This window comes from Onychostoma macrolepis, chromosome 22 (assembly GCF_012432095.1).
Source record: "Onychostoma macrolepis isolate SWU-2019 chromosome 22, ASM1243209v1, whole genome shotgun sequence".
NCBI classification, from domain to species: domain Eukaryota; kingdom Metazoa; phylum Chordata; class Actinopteri; order Cypriniformes; family Cyprinidae; genus Onychostoma; species Onychostoma macrolepis.
In genome coordinates this window covers 14,004,970-14,025,120 of record NC_081176.1, presented here as the reverse complement: position 1 = coordinate 14,025,120, position 20,151 = coordinate 14,004,970, and the positions used below count along the sequence as shown (strand labels likewise).

The window sequence follows — 20,151 nt, the reverse complement described above, 5'->3', positions numbered from 1 at the left end:
AAATAATGAGACACAACGAGATGTGTATAAGTTGTTGAAAATCACCGCAGCTAACGTTACCTTGTAAGCATTAGCAAAATATTTTTAAAAACCGTGTAAAAATGTTACCGTATGAGAAGGCATAACTGGTAGGTTAAACTCAGTTTGCTAATATTATAACCATCAAGTCTAGTTACAGCTTAGTGTCATTGTTTGTACAACTAATTGGTAATTTTTTGTCATGTGGTGTGTTTATAAGGCTTTAGAAGATGGGAGTGTGAAGATCTGAAGCAGTGGAGGCCAGCTGTTATTAACCACCTCTGCTGGACTGCAGCTTCACTTCTGATGGAGATGCAGATGTGATGGAGGCCGAGTGGAGAAGCATGGTCAGCAGTGAATGTGATCTTAACGTCCCAGACAGCAACATAGTGTTGGCCCAGATCCGGCCCACATCTGGCCCGTGTGAAATCCATGCAGGCCAGATGTGGGCCGGATCTGGGCCGACACTGCTTGCTGTCTGGGTTGCTTCTCCCAGCATATGTCTCTGAGAGAAGAATACTGCAGGTCACCTCAGGCTCCACGAGAACACAGCACTGTCTTGTCTTCCACTACACCTGCTCCTCTCTCCAGATCCCTCCAGAGGATCAACAAGATCAGGCTGATGGCGTGTATCTAGCACAGCATTCACCATTTAACACACGTTAACAACACATTAGTGTGATACCCAGACTGAAAGGCTGTTAAATATTTTTAAATGTGTCAGATGGTATATTTTTCTTTTGGTAGTATATGTTTGGTACATCTACACACATACACATACATATACATATATATATATATATATGCAAGTTGAAACGTTGTGTTTTGAGTTAGGTATTATCAGTGCTATGAAATATTTGTTATAATTTAGTGCTGCATAAATAAAACCAAATTGAATTAACCATAAATGCATATCTGCTTGATATATATATGTAAACTTCATAAATAAGTTTTTATACAGTAAAACAATTTGTGATTGTGATTATTTTTTATTGTGACCAAAATGGGGCCATTCAAAATCTTTATAAATTCCTCCTTCCTTTATAAAGTCTTCTAAGGGTTGACACAACAGCCATTGCTTGATGTGCCTGCACAGAATGCCATAGGCCCCGCGGACAACTTGCCTGTATGCTGTCTATATTTATTGTGTTATACCAATAGGATCAAGAAGTGTTATTTACTGGTAGTCGTGACCTAAATATAGGCAACCTGTAATTGAGAAACAAAATTATTTTTTAAAAAGTTTAAGTATTCAAATCTTTAACTTACCATGTATTTATACATACAAATATTCAGCTCAGACTAATAATTGATCTCTGCCCTAAACATACATGTGTCTTCTGGCCTGGAGAGGTCCATGCTCCTGTCTGAAGTGCATATATAGGCTATCTGTAGCACATACGGGTTCAGACAGCAAGCCTCAAAGCCTGGGTGCAGACTCAGACACTGCACATCAAGTGTGGGGGTCACATTCTCCACTAAGACCCGGTGTGTAACGCATCTAACTCCCTGCAGCACTGACTTTACTCAGCTGTGACCACGGCCTTGCATTTACCACAAGCTACACCTAACGTTAGTGTCGGATATTAACGAGTGTGACGACTGATCAACGCTTATTAGTTTCTGTTACTAGTAAGTATAAATACTCATAGATGACCAATACTAGCTTTGCTATTGCCTGATTAATACATATCGTTAGTTAAGGTGTGTGTATATCTGTAAGCTGACTGGTCTCTCACCAAGACACCTGTCCTGTTCTCCTCACACATCAACTCAATCCGTCTCCTCTGACCGTTGTTCTGTCTAATCCTGTCCCTGCTCTCTTGGCTGCATAGCAGGCTCATAATTTTATCTGTGGTCCGTCATACGAGTGTAAATAAACATTTAAAATTTCCTCAGCGTCCAAACTGTCATTGCGATCCATTGCTTTCCTATGGTTAACATGCACCGCTCTCCCTTTTGATGCGTCACTTCCGGTTTTGGCGGTTTTCAGATGCGGAAGTAAAATTTTCTCACAAAAACGACTCCAGAAGCCTTAAAAGCGTATTTTAAAGTTTATTTTAAAGAAAATCTAGTTCCTACATTATTTTTCTATACATCGACTCACTGGCGTCTCTAACCTGGAATATGCCCTTTAATGTTTCATCTGCAGAAATGTTTTTTTTTCTCCTAGGTTTCTTATCTACAGAACTGAACGTGGAAGTGTAACTGACATTCATCATCAGAGACAGGGCAGGTTATGAACACGTAATATGATTGACGTATGAGCAGGGAATGATCTTCCTCTGAGTCAGAACAGTGATCGTGGAAGAGAAAATGCAGGCAGACAGCACTGGAAGTAGCTAATGCTCATTATTAATCAGTCAAAAATGCATAGAAATTATAATTCTCTCTAAGCTACGCGTTTTAAAACAAAAATGCACTAATGTAAACTAGGGATGGGAATTTTTCAAAAATATTCTTTTCAAATATTTGGGCTCATTAAAAAAAACAAAAACAATATTTGATTATTTGAATGAGGTTTAATGAGAGATGTTATTTTTAAAATCAAGTTGTCGTCACGATTTCTGAACAAGTTTATAATTAGGCATTATACAAAACAATGTTCTACAACAAAGTTATGTTATATCTCAAGGTTTTATTCTGGTTGAAAATGTGTGTAAAAAAATAAAATAAAAATACATATAAAGAACAAAAGCATTCAAGCTCAAGCAGAGCAAACAGAAAAAATAATAGGACAGGAAGAGCTAAAACTCATCAGTGCATCTAAACCAACAACATGTTTATCAGATCCTGTACCCACTAAACTACTGAAAGAGTTGTTACCTGTAGCAGAACATCAATATTATTAACTCATCGTTATGTCACGTCCCAAAACCTTTCAAGCTGGCAGTTATTAAGCCTCTTATGAAGAAACCACAACTAGATCCTAGTGAACTGGCAAATTACAGACCCATTTCAAATCTTCCATTTATGTCTAAAATTTTAGAAAGTTGTCTGCTCAATTGTGCTCCTCCTTGCAAAAAAATTATCTCTATGAAGAATTTCAGTCAGGTTTCAGGCCCCACCATAGTACAGAAACTGCACTTTTTAAAATTACAAATGCCTTGCTTCTTGCGTCAGACCAAGGCTGCATCTCATTACTTATTTTACTTGATCTTACTGCTGTGTTCGACACTATAGATCATAACATACTCATAGATCGATTACAAAACTATATGGGTATTCAAGGGCAGGCTTTAAGATGGTTTAGATTAGGCATGGGACGATAACTGGTTTCAAGTTATATCGCAGTTTGGAAAATTCACGGTTTCAAAACCACAAAAAGTTTCCGTTATACCGTTCCTGCGGTATGCACAGTTTTTTTTAACGTGTCGTCAAAGACGGAAAGTGTAGAACTCTCTCAGTTGCGAGTAGTGAAGAGCGTAATGAGTCACACGACCCCTCCCCCTCCGGTTGGTGCGAGCGGTCAGTGAGAGTAACCGGTGTGTAGAATGATGGGCGAAGGAGGTGAATCCCTGGAACTTTTTCCCCCGTAGAAAAAGACGAAGTCTGCCGTATGGGAATTTTTCATGTAACGTAGACTAATGTTTCTGTACAAAACGATGTTCCGTACAGATGACGTTTTGGCGCTGATCGCTAAATAAATACTTCCAGGTCGTACACAAACAATATCTTTCATCTTCATTTCTCCCTCTTTCACCCTCGATCAAGACAGAGACCCATTCGCCGGTTGTTTCAGTGTTGAAGTAAATTCTATTTGGCTTGCTACCGAGGCAGATAACATGGTAACTAGCTAACGTCAACTAGTTTCCTACCTCACATTATTTCACAGAGCGGGGAATAGCAGACTAAAGCACTACGTTTCTGCGATTTAGTACAATAATTAAATTTAGCTGGTATCACGTCTATAATTTTAAACCTCCTGCCATTGTTTACATCTGCTCAAAATCACGTCATTTAAAAAACAAACAAACTGCTGGCTCTCAGGTGTCTTTGCCACTGTTTGTGAGAGAAACACACTCGCGCGCTCTCCTTGTGTATGTGCAGACATCTTTGTACCTCACCGCTCATAACTTGGACTGAAAGATGAATGTGTAGAAAGTGAGCACGTCTCCAAAAACCTTGTTGAGCTGCAGGTTTAATGACTGCATTTATTTATTTATTTTTTTACAGAAAATAAATTATGTTCTGATTATTGTTGAGCTGCAGGTTTAGGCTCACTTAAGTGACTGCACTTAATTTAATTAAAATAAATAATTGAATTCTTGTTAATTATTTAGCCTGACATGTTTAAAGATCCAAAATGTTCTATATGTTTCTAAAAAATTAAATATATTGTGTTCAGTGGAAAAAACTTTATTGTTTTTTACCCAGACATTTAAAAATAACATTTTAGAGCTGTAATCGCAATACCGTGAAATTTTTATCTAAGATTATCATACCGTCAGAATCTCATACCGGCCCATGCCCAGTTTAGATCCTACCCGTCCAATCACTACCACTTTGTTTATTTAAATGGGGAGTCACCTCAATTATCACCAGTAAAGTATGGAGTGCCACAAGGATCTGTCCTAGGTCCTTTGCCATTTTAAATATGCAAAGTGAAAGTGAAGTGATGTGTGGCTAAGTATGGTGTCCCATACTCGGGTTTGTGCTCTGCATTTAACCCATCCAAATGCACACACACTGTGAAGACACACCTGGAGCAGTGGGCAGCCAATGCTGCGGTGCCCGGGGAACAGTTGGGGGTTCAGTGCCTTGCTCAAGGGTCTCACCCCAGTCGTGGTATTGAGGGTGGAGAGGGCGCTGGTTATTCACTCCCCCCACGACAATTCCTGCCAGACCTGAGACTCGAACCCGCGACCTTCGGGTTACAAGTCCGACTCTATTAGACCACGACTGCCCCAACATACAATGATTAGTTTTCATTGTTATGCTGATGATACTCAACCGTATATCTCAACAAGACCAGATGAAACTTCTAAATTATCCAAGCTAACAGAGTGTGTTAAAAATGTAAAAGATTGGATGACCAATAATTTTCTCCTATTAAATTCGGATAAGACAGAGATATTACTTATTAAAAGACCAAAAAAAAAAAAACAGTACACAGTAATTTGCAACTAGACGGATGTACTGTTACTTCCTCTACAGTCAAAAATCTGGGTGTTATATAAAACGGCAAGTTGTCATTTGAAAATCATATTTCCCATGTTACAAAAACAGCATTCTTCCATCTTAGAAACACTGTCAAGCTTCGAAACATGCTACCCGTTTCTGATGCAGAAAATCTCTAATGCACTGCTAGTTGTCCTGAATCTTCAATAAACAAGCTACAGGTAGACCAAAATGCAGCAGCTAGTCTTACCAGGTCAAGAAAATATGATCATATTACCCCAATTTTACGGCCTCTGCACTGGCTACCCATTAAGTTCCGTATCAGTTACAAAATATTATTACTTACCTAACAGGCCCTTAACGATTTAGCTCCTGCGTACCTAACTAGTCTTCTATCTCGCTACAATCCATCATGCTCCCTAAGGTCGCAAAACTCTGGACTTTTGGTAGTACCTAGGATAGCCAAGTCCACTAAAGGAGGTAAAGCATTTTCGCATTTGGCTCCCAAACTCTGGAATAGCCTTCCTGATATGAGTTCAGACACACTCTCTCCGTTTAAATCTAGATTAAAGACATATCTCTTTAGCCAAGCACTCATATAATGCGTCTCAATCTTGTACTGCAGTTATATCTGATCAATTGCGCATTATTATTCTTTAGCTTGGGTTAAACAAATCATTTTTACTTGGTTGGAACAGCAGCTACGCTAATTATGTCTCTATTTGTTTCTCTGTTTCTGCCACGGATGTGACTAGAAATTACACAAGCTTCAGCTACTACTACACAAGCTACTACTAAATATATTCTAGAAACTTAATTTCCTGTAAAGCTGCTTTGCAACAATTTGTATCGTGAAAAGCGCTATACAAATAAACTTGAATTGAATTAAAAGCCACGTCCCAAACACTTCAACATAAGCAGCCTAGTTTGAATAGTGTATGTTTTAAAAAATAATTTTACTCTCCTATTAACAAATTATGTTCGGTGTCTGTCACTTCGAAGCCAAAGTAATCTCATATTACATAACATTTTCTTTAGTATTACTTTGCCTGACTATTGATCTGACCTTGTAGATGCCATAATCCCACTCGCTTTCTATTTTTTTTGCCACTCAAGGCTAGCAGTCATGCATTTGCGTTTGATCTGGAACAGAGAATATCGCGTCCACATCGCAGGCTTTGCGATTAGCAAATCGCAACATCTCAAATCGCGATTCGATTTATCGCACAGCCCTAGAACAAACATAATATTACAACTTGTATACAAAAAGATGGAAGTGCACAAGTTATCTTGAATTAAGTTAAGCGCTAGTCAGATGTGTAACTCGTGGATGAGCTCTTGGTTCTTCCTGTAACAACGTGCTGAAACACGGCAAATAAACCCTAAGAATTCACAACTTTTTATTACGGTAGTGTTCTCTTTACAATGTTATGTATATGACAGTCCCAGTTATAGTTATTAATTTTGTGCACTGCTGTTCAAGCTGCGCGAGCTGAAGCTGAAGAACTGAATGAACACTTTTAGACTGTAGTGCTTTGCTAGCAGCTTATTTAACTCAAGGAAATGCATCCTATGCGATTAATCATATATTTATACAACATAAACATAATATTACAACTTATATGTACAAAATGACGCAGGTATTGTGTGCTATAGTCTGAATTTGTAACTCCTGTTGTAGACGTGCTCTTTGCTCTTCCCGTAACGTGCTGAAACATGGCAACTAAACCAAAGAATTCATAACGTTTTATTAATATTCTCATTAGAACGTTATATACACGACATTTCCAATCATAATTACTAATGTTGTGCGCTGCATGCACTGAGCTGAAGATCACAGGTAAACTGAAGCACTCTATTATTTTATCCAAATACGTTATATACATGAGATAAGTCATATATATATATATATATATATATATATATATATATATATATATATAAATAAACAATATTACAATGTACAACTGCACAAAAGGCTGCAAATGCAAAAGCGAACTTAACTGTCATGGAGGTGTAGCTTCGTTGTGGGCACGCTCAATGCACACACAAAACAGGGGCGCACAACAATTCCACAAAATTATTTACAGTAATGTTCATATTATAATTTTATGTAGCCTTTATGACAGACTTGCCCTGTACATGTTGCACTTAAGTGTATTGCCTTTTCAAAGTGACTGCAATCATATTTCAAGCATTTCAAAACCATCATGGCGAACAGGAAACAGTGTCTCTGAAGGAAATAATACATTATATATGGGCTTTAAAATATCATTTTCTTATCGGGCCGATACAGATAACTGTAAGAATGAACATTTATCGGCTGATATACTGTGCATTTATTTTTTTGGACGAACTATGCCTTTAAATGTTGAAAGCATGCTAAGACAAAGATATTGCTTTCACCTTTGAACAACTGATGGCAAACTGAATTATTTCACAAATATTTGACTAAACCTGAAGAAGGACAGACGTAGGTAATCCCACACGCTTACTTGATCTTTCTGTATATTTAGGATTGTTGAGTGCAAATTTATGAAACCTCTCTACAAATCAAAATGGTACACAGATTTTTAATAAAAATTAAAAATGCAGTTCATCACCTCTTAAATTACAAAGATTATCAATAACCGTTTTAACCTGAAAATATAAGCAGAGAAAAACAATGTAGATGACTTATTTCCCAAAAATGGGTCTTTAATACAAGTACATTTTGTCTTACAGCAATTGGCAGATTTTTAATTTGTTTCAAGCATAAACAAGTTAAAAAAGTGAAAAGATCTGCCAGTGCAGTTGAACAAAACACACCAGATAAAATCGATGAAGACAAGTTTTAATATCCGAAGCGGCATTGCTTCCCAAGTAAATTTATGAAGTCCATGATGATTGATGATTCAAATCATAATGATGAAGGAATGCATTTGGGACATGATACTCAAAATTCTAAGAAATGAATCGCAATACCTACATCACTGAGATTACTTCATCATCAAGCAATAAAGAAGAAAATTGACACCTTGGCGTCGCCTAACCACTAGGGTGACCTGACCTAGAGTAGTCCTACAGAACATAGGAAGAACAGATCAATTTTTCACTTAGTTTCATTCAAAAATCAGATCTGTTTGTCTGATGAGTTCACTCATTCAAAATGGATGACCAGACAAAAACACATTGGCACTGAACAGCAATTATGATATCCAAAGTACAAATACTCGCTTTGCAACCAACCAATCTTTTAAACCAAGATAGACATGCCACCATCACATTGATGAAATAGGACTGTTGCGCTCTTGGTGTAAATAGACATTTTGTTGGACCAATTGTTCTGCAGCTTGTGTTATTACCAACTTAGCCAATTAAATTCATGCAATTCACAGAATGACCACAAATTACAACAATCAGCGCCATGCTCTGACTCTGCAGGGTAAAAAGGTCAGACTAGCCTACTTTTGTGCGTTACAGAAAATAGGTGACCATAGGTTATGCGTTATAACCAATCACACACACGATTCTGTTGAGCTTATGAATTCAATGGCCAATCAGAGGTGTTCAGACGAGTCATCGCTGAAACACCCATATGTTACTTGACTGAAAAGATGTGTGTAGTTAATAGATTACATTAACATTATGCTGCTTTTAACCTTACCTTGGAGTTGGTTCACTCCCAGCTGTGAAACTAAGTAAATTATTAAATGAATTATCACGATGATATCACGTATCGGTGACCTCATAGGCTGACGATAGGACGGTATGACTAAAGAGTAGGGCTGCATGATTAATCGAATGCGATTTCCATGCGCATTTTGTCAGTAAAGTCGGTTCTGTGATCAGCAGTAAATCTCCATCACGTGCTTTCAGATGGAGCAGCATTTACTACACAGAGATGTAGTTCCAGGGCTCAACGTTAAGGATTTTTAACGTTAAGGTCAGACCAGTGGTTCAAATTTTTACTTGCCCTGCCAACATTTTCACTGGCCCGGCTACAAAAAAATAAAATAGTTGCTGTTATCATTGTTTTTGATCTAGGTTATCTTGTATTCCAATAAATAAGCTTATATGAAACCAATATTTTAGATACCAATTAAATTTTACAATTCTCGATTTCAATTTTACCACAGCAAAAACCACTAGCTATAAATATAAAGTTCAAACATTATTAAAGACAAGTGAACCGCCAGTAAACAAGAACAAATTACAAGTAATAGCACAATTAAATACAGAAATGAAATGATGCTTTAGGTTATGTTTTTAGATGTTCAGGTACAGAAATTGAAAAAAAAAAAAAAAAAAATTAACAAAATAACATTTGCATATTCTTCACTATGCAGTGCACCTTTATTCTTCATAGCCATTTGAGATTAGAGGCAACCACTGCATTTTAATCAAAAACAAAAACAAAAATGTGCAACCTTTGATTTATATTAGACTGTATAATTTCAAAATCTGAAGCAAAAACAGAATGGTCTGACTCTAGCTTTGTAAAATTATGCTGCATAAAACATTGCACAAACAAAAAAAGCAGATGGGCTGAGTGAGACGCAATTTCACTCTCTGACAGCAGGTGGCGCTTAACAGCAAGAATACAGCGTTTCCTTGGTTACCACTGTTAAACAGTAGCACTGCACATTAACACTAATTTAAATGCGTTATAAGGAGGCAAGATGAAAATAAAACCATGTAAACTTTTCTGAAAATAACCAGTTCCCCTTAGAAACACATTCATATAAAATTCAATATTTGGATTTTCGTCCTATAGGGTAAACGTTAGAGATGTTCCGATACCCCCTTTCCCTTCCCGATACCGATACCTAGGCTCAGGGTATCGGCCGATACCGAGTACTGATCCGATACCTGGGTGTGTATCCATCTGGTTATACAGCTGTATGTACTACTTACTAGCCCTGTATGAATTGATACAATTATTTTATGGTGTGCTTCACCATAGATAGATATAATAACTATAACTGGGACTGTCATCAAAAAATATAGTATATAATGTTTGGAAAATGGCAAATCTTTTTAAATATCTAAAAGTACACTCTTAACATCAGTCAGTCAAGCATTATAAATATATTATGATAATCAAGTATAATTTAATGATAGAACTTTAGCAATTAGAATTAAAACTTGGTAACCATATGAATGCATATTAGTCATTTTAACTGAACTTAGGACTGCTGGTGGTGCTTTTTTGGTCATTCAGTGTTTCTGTAAAAATGGGGAAAAAACTATCAATAATACTGATAAGATAATAATCATACTATGAATTCTACTAAGAACAATATAAAACGCACTAAGGATTAACGAGCTGCTGGATTCATGAATATTAATCACGTTGCCTGCATTGGCTCGAACTGATTTGCTGAAATCAAAACAGGGACGATAATAGGTGAGCGCCAGCCAATGGAATCCAAAGGAACTCCGTTATTTTGACAGGAAAATACAACAAAGAATATCGTTTACATACCATTTGGAATTGACGGAATCTGCGTGTGAGAAAGAAAGCAAAGCGACAGCAAGTCGTGCGCTTCACACTAGAGCTTATGGTTCGTCAAATACAGGTGTGCTACGCATCCATTGAGATGATCTGAAAAATAGATCGCTTGACGGAGAGTGAAACTCTGAAGCGCTCAGTCAGAGTGTTTGGCGAGTGACAATATATCTGCGTTAAACTTATACATAGCCTCCAACTCACACACTGGCGAGTAAAATCTGATTATTTATTAGCCAGTGGCTAATATTAGACATCATTTAGTCGCCCAGGATGAAGATTTAGCCACATACGCGAGTGATTTACTGGCAATGTGCTAGCACGTTTGCATTTCTTCTTCGCTGCTCTAAATAGTGGTTGCTTGTGGCAACACAGCAGAACTTCCTGTGTTTGCATTTTGAGCAGCGAAGAAGAATTGATTTCCGATTTGCAGCGTTAAGCAAAGCTAGTGCGCATAACTATAGGTCTTGTTTAAGAAAATGGTATCGGATCGGTACATGGGTTCAAGTACTCGCTGATGCCAGAATTTTTTGCGGTATCGGTGGAATAACCCTAGTAAACGTACCTATTAAGCTCACCAAAATCAACATTGACACATTTTTAGTGCACAAGATATTGGTTTCAGTACAAAAAGTTATGTTAAAATAAAATAATTAACCTCTCACACAAAATTGAAATGCTTTTGTAATTTAAAATAAAATTAAATATTAAGACATACATCATTCAATTCAAAAAGTCTGGCTGTGCTTAATGGGTACATTTTTGTACCCTTTAAGCACACCCCTGTTTTAAGCTCACATTATGTTTTATTAAAAATTCTTGTTTATTTTAAGAACTTTTTAAAGAATAATTGTAAAAATATATATTTTTTGAAGGTACAAAGTCAATCCCAAAAAAAGAAGAAAAAAAAAAGAACACTAAAAATCAAGCAATACGACATTCATTCGATCAGTTATATATTCACAGTGAAGTGTCATTTAAGCACATTGCAAACCTCTTTTTAAATGGATGTCAACTTATCTATAGTCTCTTAAGGCTGGAATACACTACACGATTTTTGCCCTGATTTTCCACAGATTTACAGTCTGGAGAAGTTGATGCTAGTTGGAGTACATCTGCAGATCTGAGTTGACAGAATCCATAGAAAATCGATTAACTTAACGTAAAGTGACAACCATCAGTTTATATGTAAAGTCTGTTTATGAAGTATTTCCATAGACGTTCAATGTGGAAGAGCGTAAAGAGAGCACACTGAGCTTAATTGGAGCAGCAACCATTTTTAATAAATTTCATGTAATATTTATTAAAATGACAGGACTTTTTTCTAAATAAAGAGTCTAGGTCAGGGGTGTCAAACTCAGTTCCTGGAGGGCTGCAGCCCTGCAGAGTTTAGTTCCAACCCTGCTCCAACACACATACCATGTAGTTTTCAAATAAGCCTTAATGACTTGATTAGCTGGATCAGGTGTGTTTAATTAGGGTTGCATCTAAACTGTGCAGGGCTCCGGCCCTCCAGAAACTGAGTTCGACAACCCTGGTCTAGGTCATGTATTAAATTCATACATATTTTAATATGAACTACTATTATTAACAATATCCATGAAATTATATTTTTTCTTATTGATGTCACACTGAAGCTGTGTGATTTTCATAGTTGTGCACCCTTTAAGCTCACCTTAAAATAATATGAAATCTTTAAAAATTACAGCACTGTAAAACCACAGACCAGCAATAAACTGTCAATTTATAATATTATGGATGTAAAAGTACAAGCCAGTAATGCCTGTGAAGTAATATGTTAGCGTAGCACACAGTCTTATACAGCTAGTCAGCTGTGTTCTGTAGCATCTGCGCTATGTTGCTAAAATTATCTTTTGGATCTAATGTAATTATTTCCCACATCCAAGTTCCAGGTTATAATATGCATAAATCTGGACATTAATCTCTTAATTTTACAATAAGTAGCACATTTAAGGGGTTCCTCTTTTGGTGAAAGTTTTTAGACTGCTTTCAAAATGGCCGCCAGACAGTGTGAACACATGGAGACCCATATCTCAGTGTGCAATGATCTGATTGACTTGAAATTACAGGAGGTATATAGTAACAAACATATCAATTGGTTAAGACATCAAGTAGGATAAATTATTTTTTCTTTTTATAATCTGACCTCAAAAATGGAAGTGTGCTTAATGAGTACGTGAGCTTAATAGGTACGTTTACCCTATTTCGCGCATTGTGAACAGTGACCTTGTTCTGTCTGCTACAGTATTTTCTCCTCTTTGCGTCTGTCTTCAACGTCTCTGGCCTCTGTTAATGGTCATTTACAGACTAATAATAATAACGTAATATTTCCACACAAATGGCATTTTGGAATATTATTGCAGTGCAGTTTGTGCAAGCACTTAACAGAAGGTAGTCTGAAACAAAAACAAAAAATGTCCGGTCGATCGGTGCATCTGTACTCCACTGCAAGGCTCGAAATTGCAACCATTTTGGTCGCATATGCTCCCATAATTTAATCTGCGCGACCTCAAAATATATTTGGGCACATTTGTGCGAGTGCATATAATTGTTGTAGTGCGACCTGTTTTCATTTCTCTAAAAACGTTCACAGTTATGTGCCTTCTGTGTGCTGATACGGTGACCGGTCTGCCGTTCTATCAAACGTTACATAACTTCATCTTTACGTCCTTAAATTTAATGCAGATTTAAGCTGAGAGATTTTATACAGCAGTTCAATAAACAAGTTAATGTTAAGAGACTTACGTTGTAGACACCAAATTTCCTGTTTTTGCTCCATTTCGACAACAAAAATAATTCCAAACAAAGCCACAGCACTGTTTCGCATCTCTGAGCAACATGACAGTGTTTCGTTTCGTTCCTGAATGAATCAACCGTTTAAATGATTCGGTTCAATCTCAGTGACTCACTTATTAACAGTGACTTGATGCCACCTACTGGCGATTGTAATTCTACATTTAAAGTATCATTTAATTTTTTAAAAATAATTTCAAATATCAATATTCAACGTTTTATGTTTACAGTATTAAAACATTATATATGCATGTGTAACTGCAGGTTAAATGCATTCATGTCCTGCATTAAGCAGGGTGTAAGTGCATCTAAATGCCACTTCAGAAATTAAAAATTCAAATTCAAAGATGAATTTTGTTGGTACTGATTTAATTTGCTTGATAACAGCGCAAATGTCTTATTCTAATTGACTGATTAAATGTAAGAATTTGACTCAAATGATGTACACTTTTAGAAAAAATGACTTAATTGTGAAAATGACCATAAAAGGTAAAAATCAATTTAAACTTATTGGAAAAGATTAATTTCTATCACTGCTGTGAACTGACCACACAGAATATGAAGAATATCAAAATCAGCTGTCCACGGTAGTCCTTAAGACTACCATCACAATAACACAAGCAAAATATCGTCTAATTCTCGTTATCGATAAAATCCTAGAAAATAGAGATATAATATTTTGTCAATATTGCACACCCCTAGCTGCCAGCCGTTCTGCGCAACTGGCAGAGCTGAATGTAAAATTTAACACGGCATACACCATCCTAACCCTCGCCAAAGAGGAGCGCTCTCTCTGTGTTTAACCAAACTCAGATTAACTTCGGTGGTTTACGAAAGAAATCTGTCAGTGTTTCTTTTCATTTTCTCTCTTCTTCAGCCCTTTGCATTTCCCGCGGTAGTTAGCTCCCTGACACCGGAAAGCAGTGAGTGGGTGATTGACAGCTAGTGTATTAACCAATCTGCATTAAAGGTAAGAATGTAAAGATGAAATCTGTTAATATATAATATTATAATTTGTAGTTATGGTGCTCATTAATTTTTGGTGGGTGCTCCTAAATTTTTGCTGGTGCTCCTAACTTTTTTTAAGTTGGGAGCACCAGTGCTACCAAGTAAAAAAAGTTAATTTCAAGCCCTGCACTGTACAAAGTAAATATAGATTAATCATTGTTAAATATACAAAGTTACTTGGCAAGACGGTTATTTTGACATAGGCTACTTTTGTTTGCATTTACCCATTCAGGCGAGTAGTGAGGAGTTGTCTGTCGCGCCCGAATGCTTTTTAAATCACTTGACCTTTTAAATTAACAAGACTTAAAAACACATTCAAATGATAAACTTTCATGATTACGCTGCAGTGGCCCGATCGGGCAAGTGACAAATCAGTCTACTGTCCCAAGCGTCCTTCATGCTGGCCCCGGGCCATCGGGCACTCATTGTCAAGCCCTGTGACAAGTTACGCAAAAAATAAAAAGATAATAATAGTCGCAGATGATATTATTGCATGATTATGAAATCGAAGAAATCGTTCACGATAATGACAGCTGTTTGCATAGCTTCTCAGTGAACTATGGCTCTGTGTAGTAAATGCTGCTCTCTCTGAAAGCATGTGAAAATACCACATTTAATAACATGTTTTTGCTCCAAACTCACTTCATAACGTCAGTCGAGTGTTTGAAATAAATCCTTCTGTGAGATGATTTGGCTTCTTACACAGAATAAGACACGCAACATATTTCATAGTATTCTAAGCAGTGATAAAGGCATTGCATTATAAATGTACTTTATTATAATGAAAATTATAATAAGAACTCAGATAAACCATAGACCCCTATATTGTCATAGTCGTGTCTTTATTAGTCACGTTGAATCAACGAAAACAGTTAAATCTTCTGTTTATCCAGATACCACTATAGAGATTTCCTGGGTTTCTTCTGCAAGGCGTACTTTCTGCACGAGAACGCCCCCTGGCCTTCAGATGGAGATCTACTACTGATCACAGAACCGCTTCACTGAAAGATACGCACGTCAATCGTACTTTTTGTCTAATAGCGATTTCGATTTCATTTCTATTTATCGTGCAGCCCTACTATGGAGCATATCGCCCAACACTAACCGTTTACACTAAATGTGAGATGAATCACATCTACATCTAAAAGGTCTATTCACCCCAAGATGAAATGAGTGTTTTCAGCTGGTCTGGAAACAGAGAAGATGGAAAAGATAGTCAAATAGCTCTACAAGAAATACAGTAACACAGATCAAGCATTTGATGCATTTTGAGAGATATAGTCTGTGAGTGAGCTCATTGAGTACTGAATATTTTACTGCGAATACCAAAAGAAATGCACAAATTTATGCCCCTCCCCCCATGTTGCAAAGACAACAGCAATCCAATCAATGACAACTGACAAAATGGCTGCCACTAAAACGATATCAGCAGTGGCTCATGAAACAGGAATAAGCTCACATGACATTGGTTGGCCTGTTTTCTTTGCATAACTGCAATTTTTTAAAAAAGTTTATGTAAATCGTGTTTCTGAGATGTCTTGACCAGATCGCAAAGCATTTTGGATCTTGTTTACACATGTGTAGCCCCATCCGACAGAAATGAATGTTAATACTAGGTGTAAACAACCAATGAAGTACACCAGCTGAAAGACTCCGATGTTTGCACCCACTTCACTCATTTTTAAAATGTAAATGAAGTTCACAACTGAAAACTTGTGAAAAATCATATTGCAAGCTAGCTTAATGAGTCTCCTTTGCTATTCGTTTAGGGTATGGAATGTTTTAACGTATCGTAGACAACCTTTCACTCTAAAATGTCATTTACCAAATGTAAATACACATATTGAACAGACATCTAGACTAGAACAAACAGGGCAAGAGAATGAATCAATAACTAGAAATTACTGGTCAGTGAAGTTTTGTTAATTTACAAAAATTTGTACTGTACTCGGTCATCAACAGAATGCTCATCCTGGGTGTGAATAGTTCCTTTGGAATGCATTGTTCCTATTCAAAGTTTTGTTTGTGGTGAAGTCAGGGCTATTGAACTCTAGTCCTGAGTGCCACTGTCATGTCGGGTTTTGCTCCAACCCTAATCAAACACACTTGAAAAAGCTAATCAAAGTCTTCAGGATTAGCAGAACATAAGAGGCAGCTGTTTTTGATTAGTGTTGGAACTAAAAGCTGCAGGAAAGTACGAAGTATGCAAGAACTAACTATGAAAGCTTGGCTAGTTGATGCATTTTGCAAATACACGTTGCTTTTCCATCAATACCACTAGGGGTGCTATAGCGCTAACAATCTTTTACTGTCAGTTTTCTCATTCGAACAAATGTTTAAAAAAAGAAACACGCTGAGCAAGTTGAAAGTTGCTAGTTACCGGAAAAATAAAAAAATTGGTAAATTTATGGTAGCTTTTGTAAAGAGATATTTTTAAAAATCGTTAAGTGTTCAACAGAACCCTCACAGTGTTTTTGTCCAAACATTCATGTCTATATAAAGTATTTTTCTTGCCTTAAAACGTACATGAATCCACTGTGTTTGTAAATGTAGTGTACAAACACAACTTACTTAAAATAATGTTATGATTTCACAATAAAGTGCTTTAAGACACATATCAAACGTTCATGCGACTACTGGAGTCCACAAGTCGCGGAGATGACTATTTGCTATGAACAAGTGTTAGTATTGAAAATATAAATGCAATATTTTTGTACAAAATAACTGACAGATGTTGTGGCACTTGCTTACTGGGATTTAACCTTTCCTGTGCATTTACATTGCCAAGACATCTAAATGATGCGTTTTCATCAATTTAGAGTGCATTATCATCTGTAACATCTAGAAAATGTAGCTAGTTTTTAGAAAATCAGATGTTAAGAGCCGTTCACACTCAATGCACTCCTGCATTATAAAAACTGGAGTGCAACACAAGGCAAGTTGAAAAGCTTTTAACATTTGCAATTTAACGGAAGTCGCGACAGATTTTTTTATCTAGAGATGCACATTTGAGCAAAATACGTTCAAAAATAAATAAATAAATGAAATGTTGGATAGAGATGCGGTTCTATCCATTGTTGATTGGATGAATGCAGGTGTGAATCAGAGTTTGCAGTCAATTGTAAGAAAGGGGCGTGGTTTAAGTGCACTAAACGATTTGAAGAAGTTTACCGTAAGTCATGAAAGTCTATTCCATTGGAAGAAAAAAAGTATTAAAAAAAAAAAGAAACATTCATTGGTGAATTGTTCACAATAAGATTAATTTAGTAAACTTCAGGTAAATTTATGCGAATTCTCATTTCTTGCCGACTTTAACTGCCGTTCACCATTATGTAAACAAACAGTTTAGATTAGTCCTTTGTCTTAAAAATGACACATAAGCTGCCATGTTGCTTTTCAAAACATCTAGCATTTTGCGGTGCTTGTGGTGCGAAATGTTTCGTAACGGCCAAAAACGCCCCTATAGCAAATATTTAGAGTAACAATTTAAAATTCCTCAAACAGAACACAATAACAACAACACAATGACTCCTAAAAGCCCTTAAACAGCGGTTTTCGCAACATTTACATTTTAGAGAATGCAAATTCGCTCTTTTTTTTAAATGCTCAGATAGTAATTCCAAATAAGAACAATGCAGCGCTACATTTTGTCGTTAATTAAGCTTATTGCATCTAAATCACAAATTATTGTAAATTTGCAGTTCATATACAAATCTGATTTTATTTAGTTGAATAAGTAATTTGCCTAAATCAAAACAAGTCAGGCAAATTATAACAATTTTACACGACTAAAAAATAGGCATGCCTTTTGTTTCATGTTTTTTTTTTGGTAATGAAATCTATAGTTTAAATCTATGTCTGTTTTTAAATTCACAACACATACACGAATGCAGACACGTCTTTCTAGTAGCTAGATCGCGCAGCGCCCTAAACTGCGATACTTCACGAGGTTTGACGTAACCGAGAGCATACGAAAATACACAGATCCGGTCTTTACACTCTAAATTAATCTTCCTTAGCAACCAAAGCGTTAAAGCAGATCGAATGATAAGCAAGAGGCGAAGTGATACTGCGAAACCAGAGGTTTGTAGCAGTAAACGTCAATAATTTAGAATTACATTCAATACGTTAACATTTCAAATGGCGTTGTAACAATACAATAGAGGAACGTTCAGCTGGCGAAAAGGGGAGATAAACATTCGTCTGATACTTACCGGTTGAATATTACCTCGCAGATGGACTGAATAAAACGTTTCAAAAACAACAGACGTTTTTCAGCCCCACTTTGGGTGTCTACTTGAGAAAAACTAATACGCAAAAAGCCAGGCTAAAATGTAGTTGAGCATAAGCCATACATGGAGTCTTTACGGCGAACCTGCTTGAAGTAAATGTCATACTGCTGTAAGTCCGCGCTTCCTCCTCCAAATAAATACATAATTTTTAAAAAATGTCTTACCTTTTACCGAGTCCCCTCTGAGAGCATTGAAATGAGAGCTGCCGAGCTCTCTGCCTTGAAACAAAAATGGCTCTCAAAGCTTCAGAGGGCGAGCGTTTCGGAGTGGCTGACTGGAAGAAGGGGCGGAGCTATCGCGAAAATAGCTAGCTAGGTTAAAAAATTGTTTATGTTAAGTGCAAATGAAGATTTTCATGTTGTTGTGGACAATGGTGCAAAAATATGTATGTAACATAAAAGGAAAAAACAGACCACAAACCTTTAAATTATTAAACATTTATGTATAGTGTTAATATTAATATAGTCACGAACTTGATATACATATGTATAAAATATATGTAAATATATATTTACTAAAAAATATCACAAAAGGGTGATTATATTCCTACAGGATTTGTAGTTTGGCAGTGGGGGATGGGCGAGCAGGAGCCCAACCCCCACAAATGGGATTGAAGTACATGCTCAACAATAATGATAGGAATGTTGGAATTTACAACTATGTACTTGGAAAAATACAAAAGAACACCACTAGAAGTTGGACTGTCAAGCACGTTTTTCACATACTTTGCAGAAATGTATGACGTCACATTAACATGGCGGATTTCAGCAAGACGATGAACATTGAACAGCAAATATAATTCATCAAACTTCCCAAAAACAACCTCTTCAGCCAATATTTGTATAGATTTCTAAATAAAGCACAACAAAATATCCTCCATATTGATAATTGTAGACCTGCACGCCATACTACCATTGCATCGTTTACCCTCAACAATTTGGTTGCTTGGAGTTTTTTGGGGGTTTTTTGATGATAATGAACCGCAATGCTAATGACAGCATTGCTATGTTGTTTCCTTACGCAAACATTTATCGGATAATAGAATGTCTTTGTGGTCAAAAGTTGGAATATTATATATCTTAGAATGAAGTATTTGAGTGTAGTATTTTCTTTACATACTATTTATACCATTTGACATGCCTAGTAGTGTGGGACTAGTCAACTAGAGTTTTTTTTCTAGCTTATGCAATACTGTTGCTTACTCCAGCATAAGATGGACAGTATACTGGCTTTATTAGATAGAAGATTCTAATGGCCATATAGCACTTTCTCCTAAATGTTTCCACTTTTTCACTTTGGTTTGGAGGGACATCCTTTCAGTCCTTCTGATGGCGGCCATTTTATGATTTGGTGGATAGGTCAGTGCCAGTCAACACAGAATTAGGACATGTTCTGCAATGAAGAAAG

General features: G+C 36.5%; 1 protein-coding gene across 2 annotated transcripts in view; it reads right to left on the bottom strand.

The window, feature by feature from the left end:
* The window catches only part of ccdc71 (coiled-coil domain containing 71), a 28,500-nt gene extending 9,464 nt beyond the window's left edge, over positions 1 to 19,036 (bottom strand). The window contains exon 1 of one of the 2 annotated variants that reach the window (XM_058761294.1): positions 18,909 to 19,036. The gene's annotated coding sequence lies outside the window, so the exon portion shown is untranslated. Of the gene's footprint in view, positions 1 to 18,666; positions 18,844 to 18,908 lie in introns of those variants that run through there. The other variant, XM_058761295.1, reaches the window with a different exon arrangement.
* Positions 19,037 to 20,151: the final 1,115 nt, after the last annotated feature.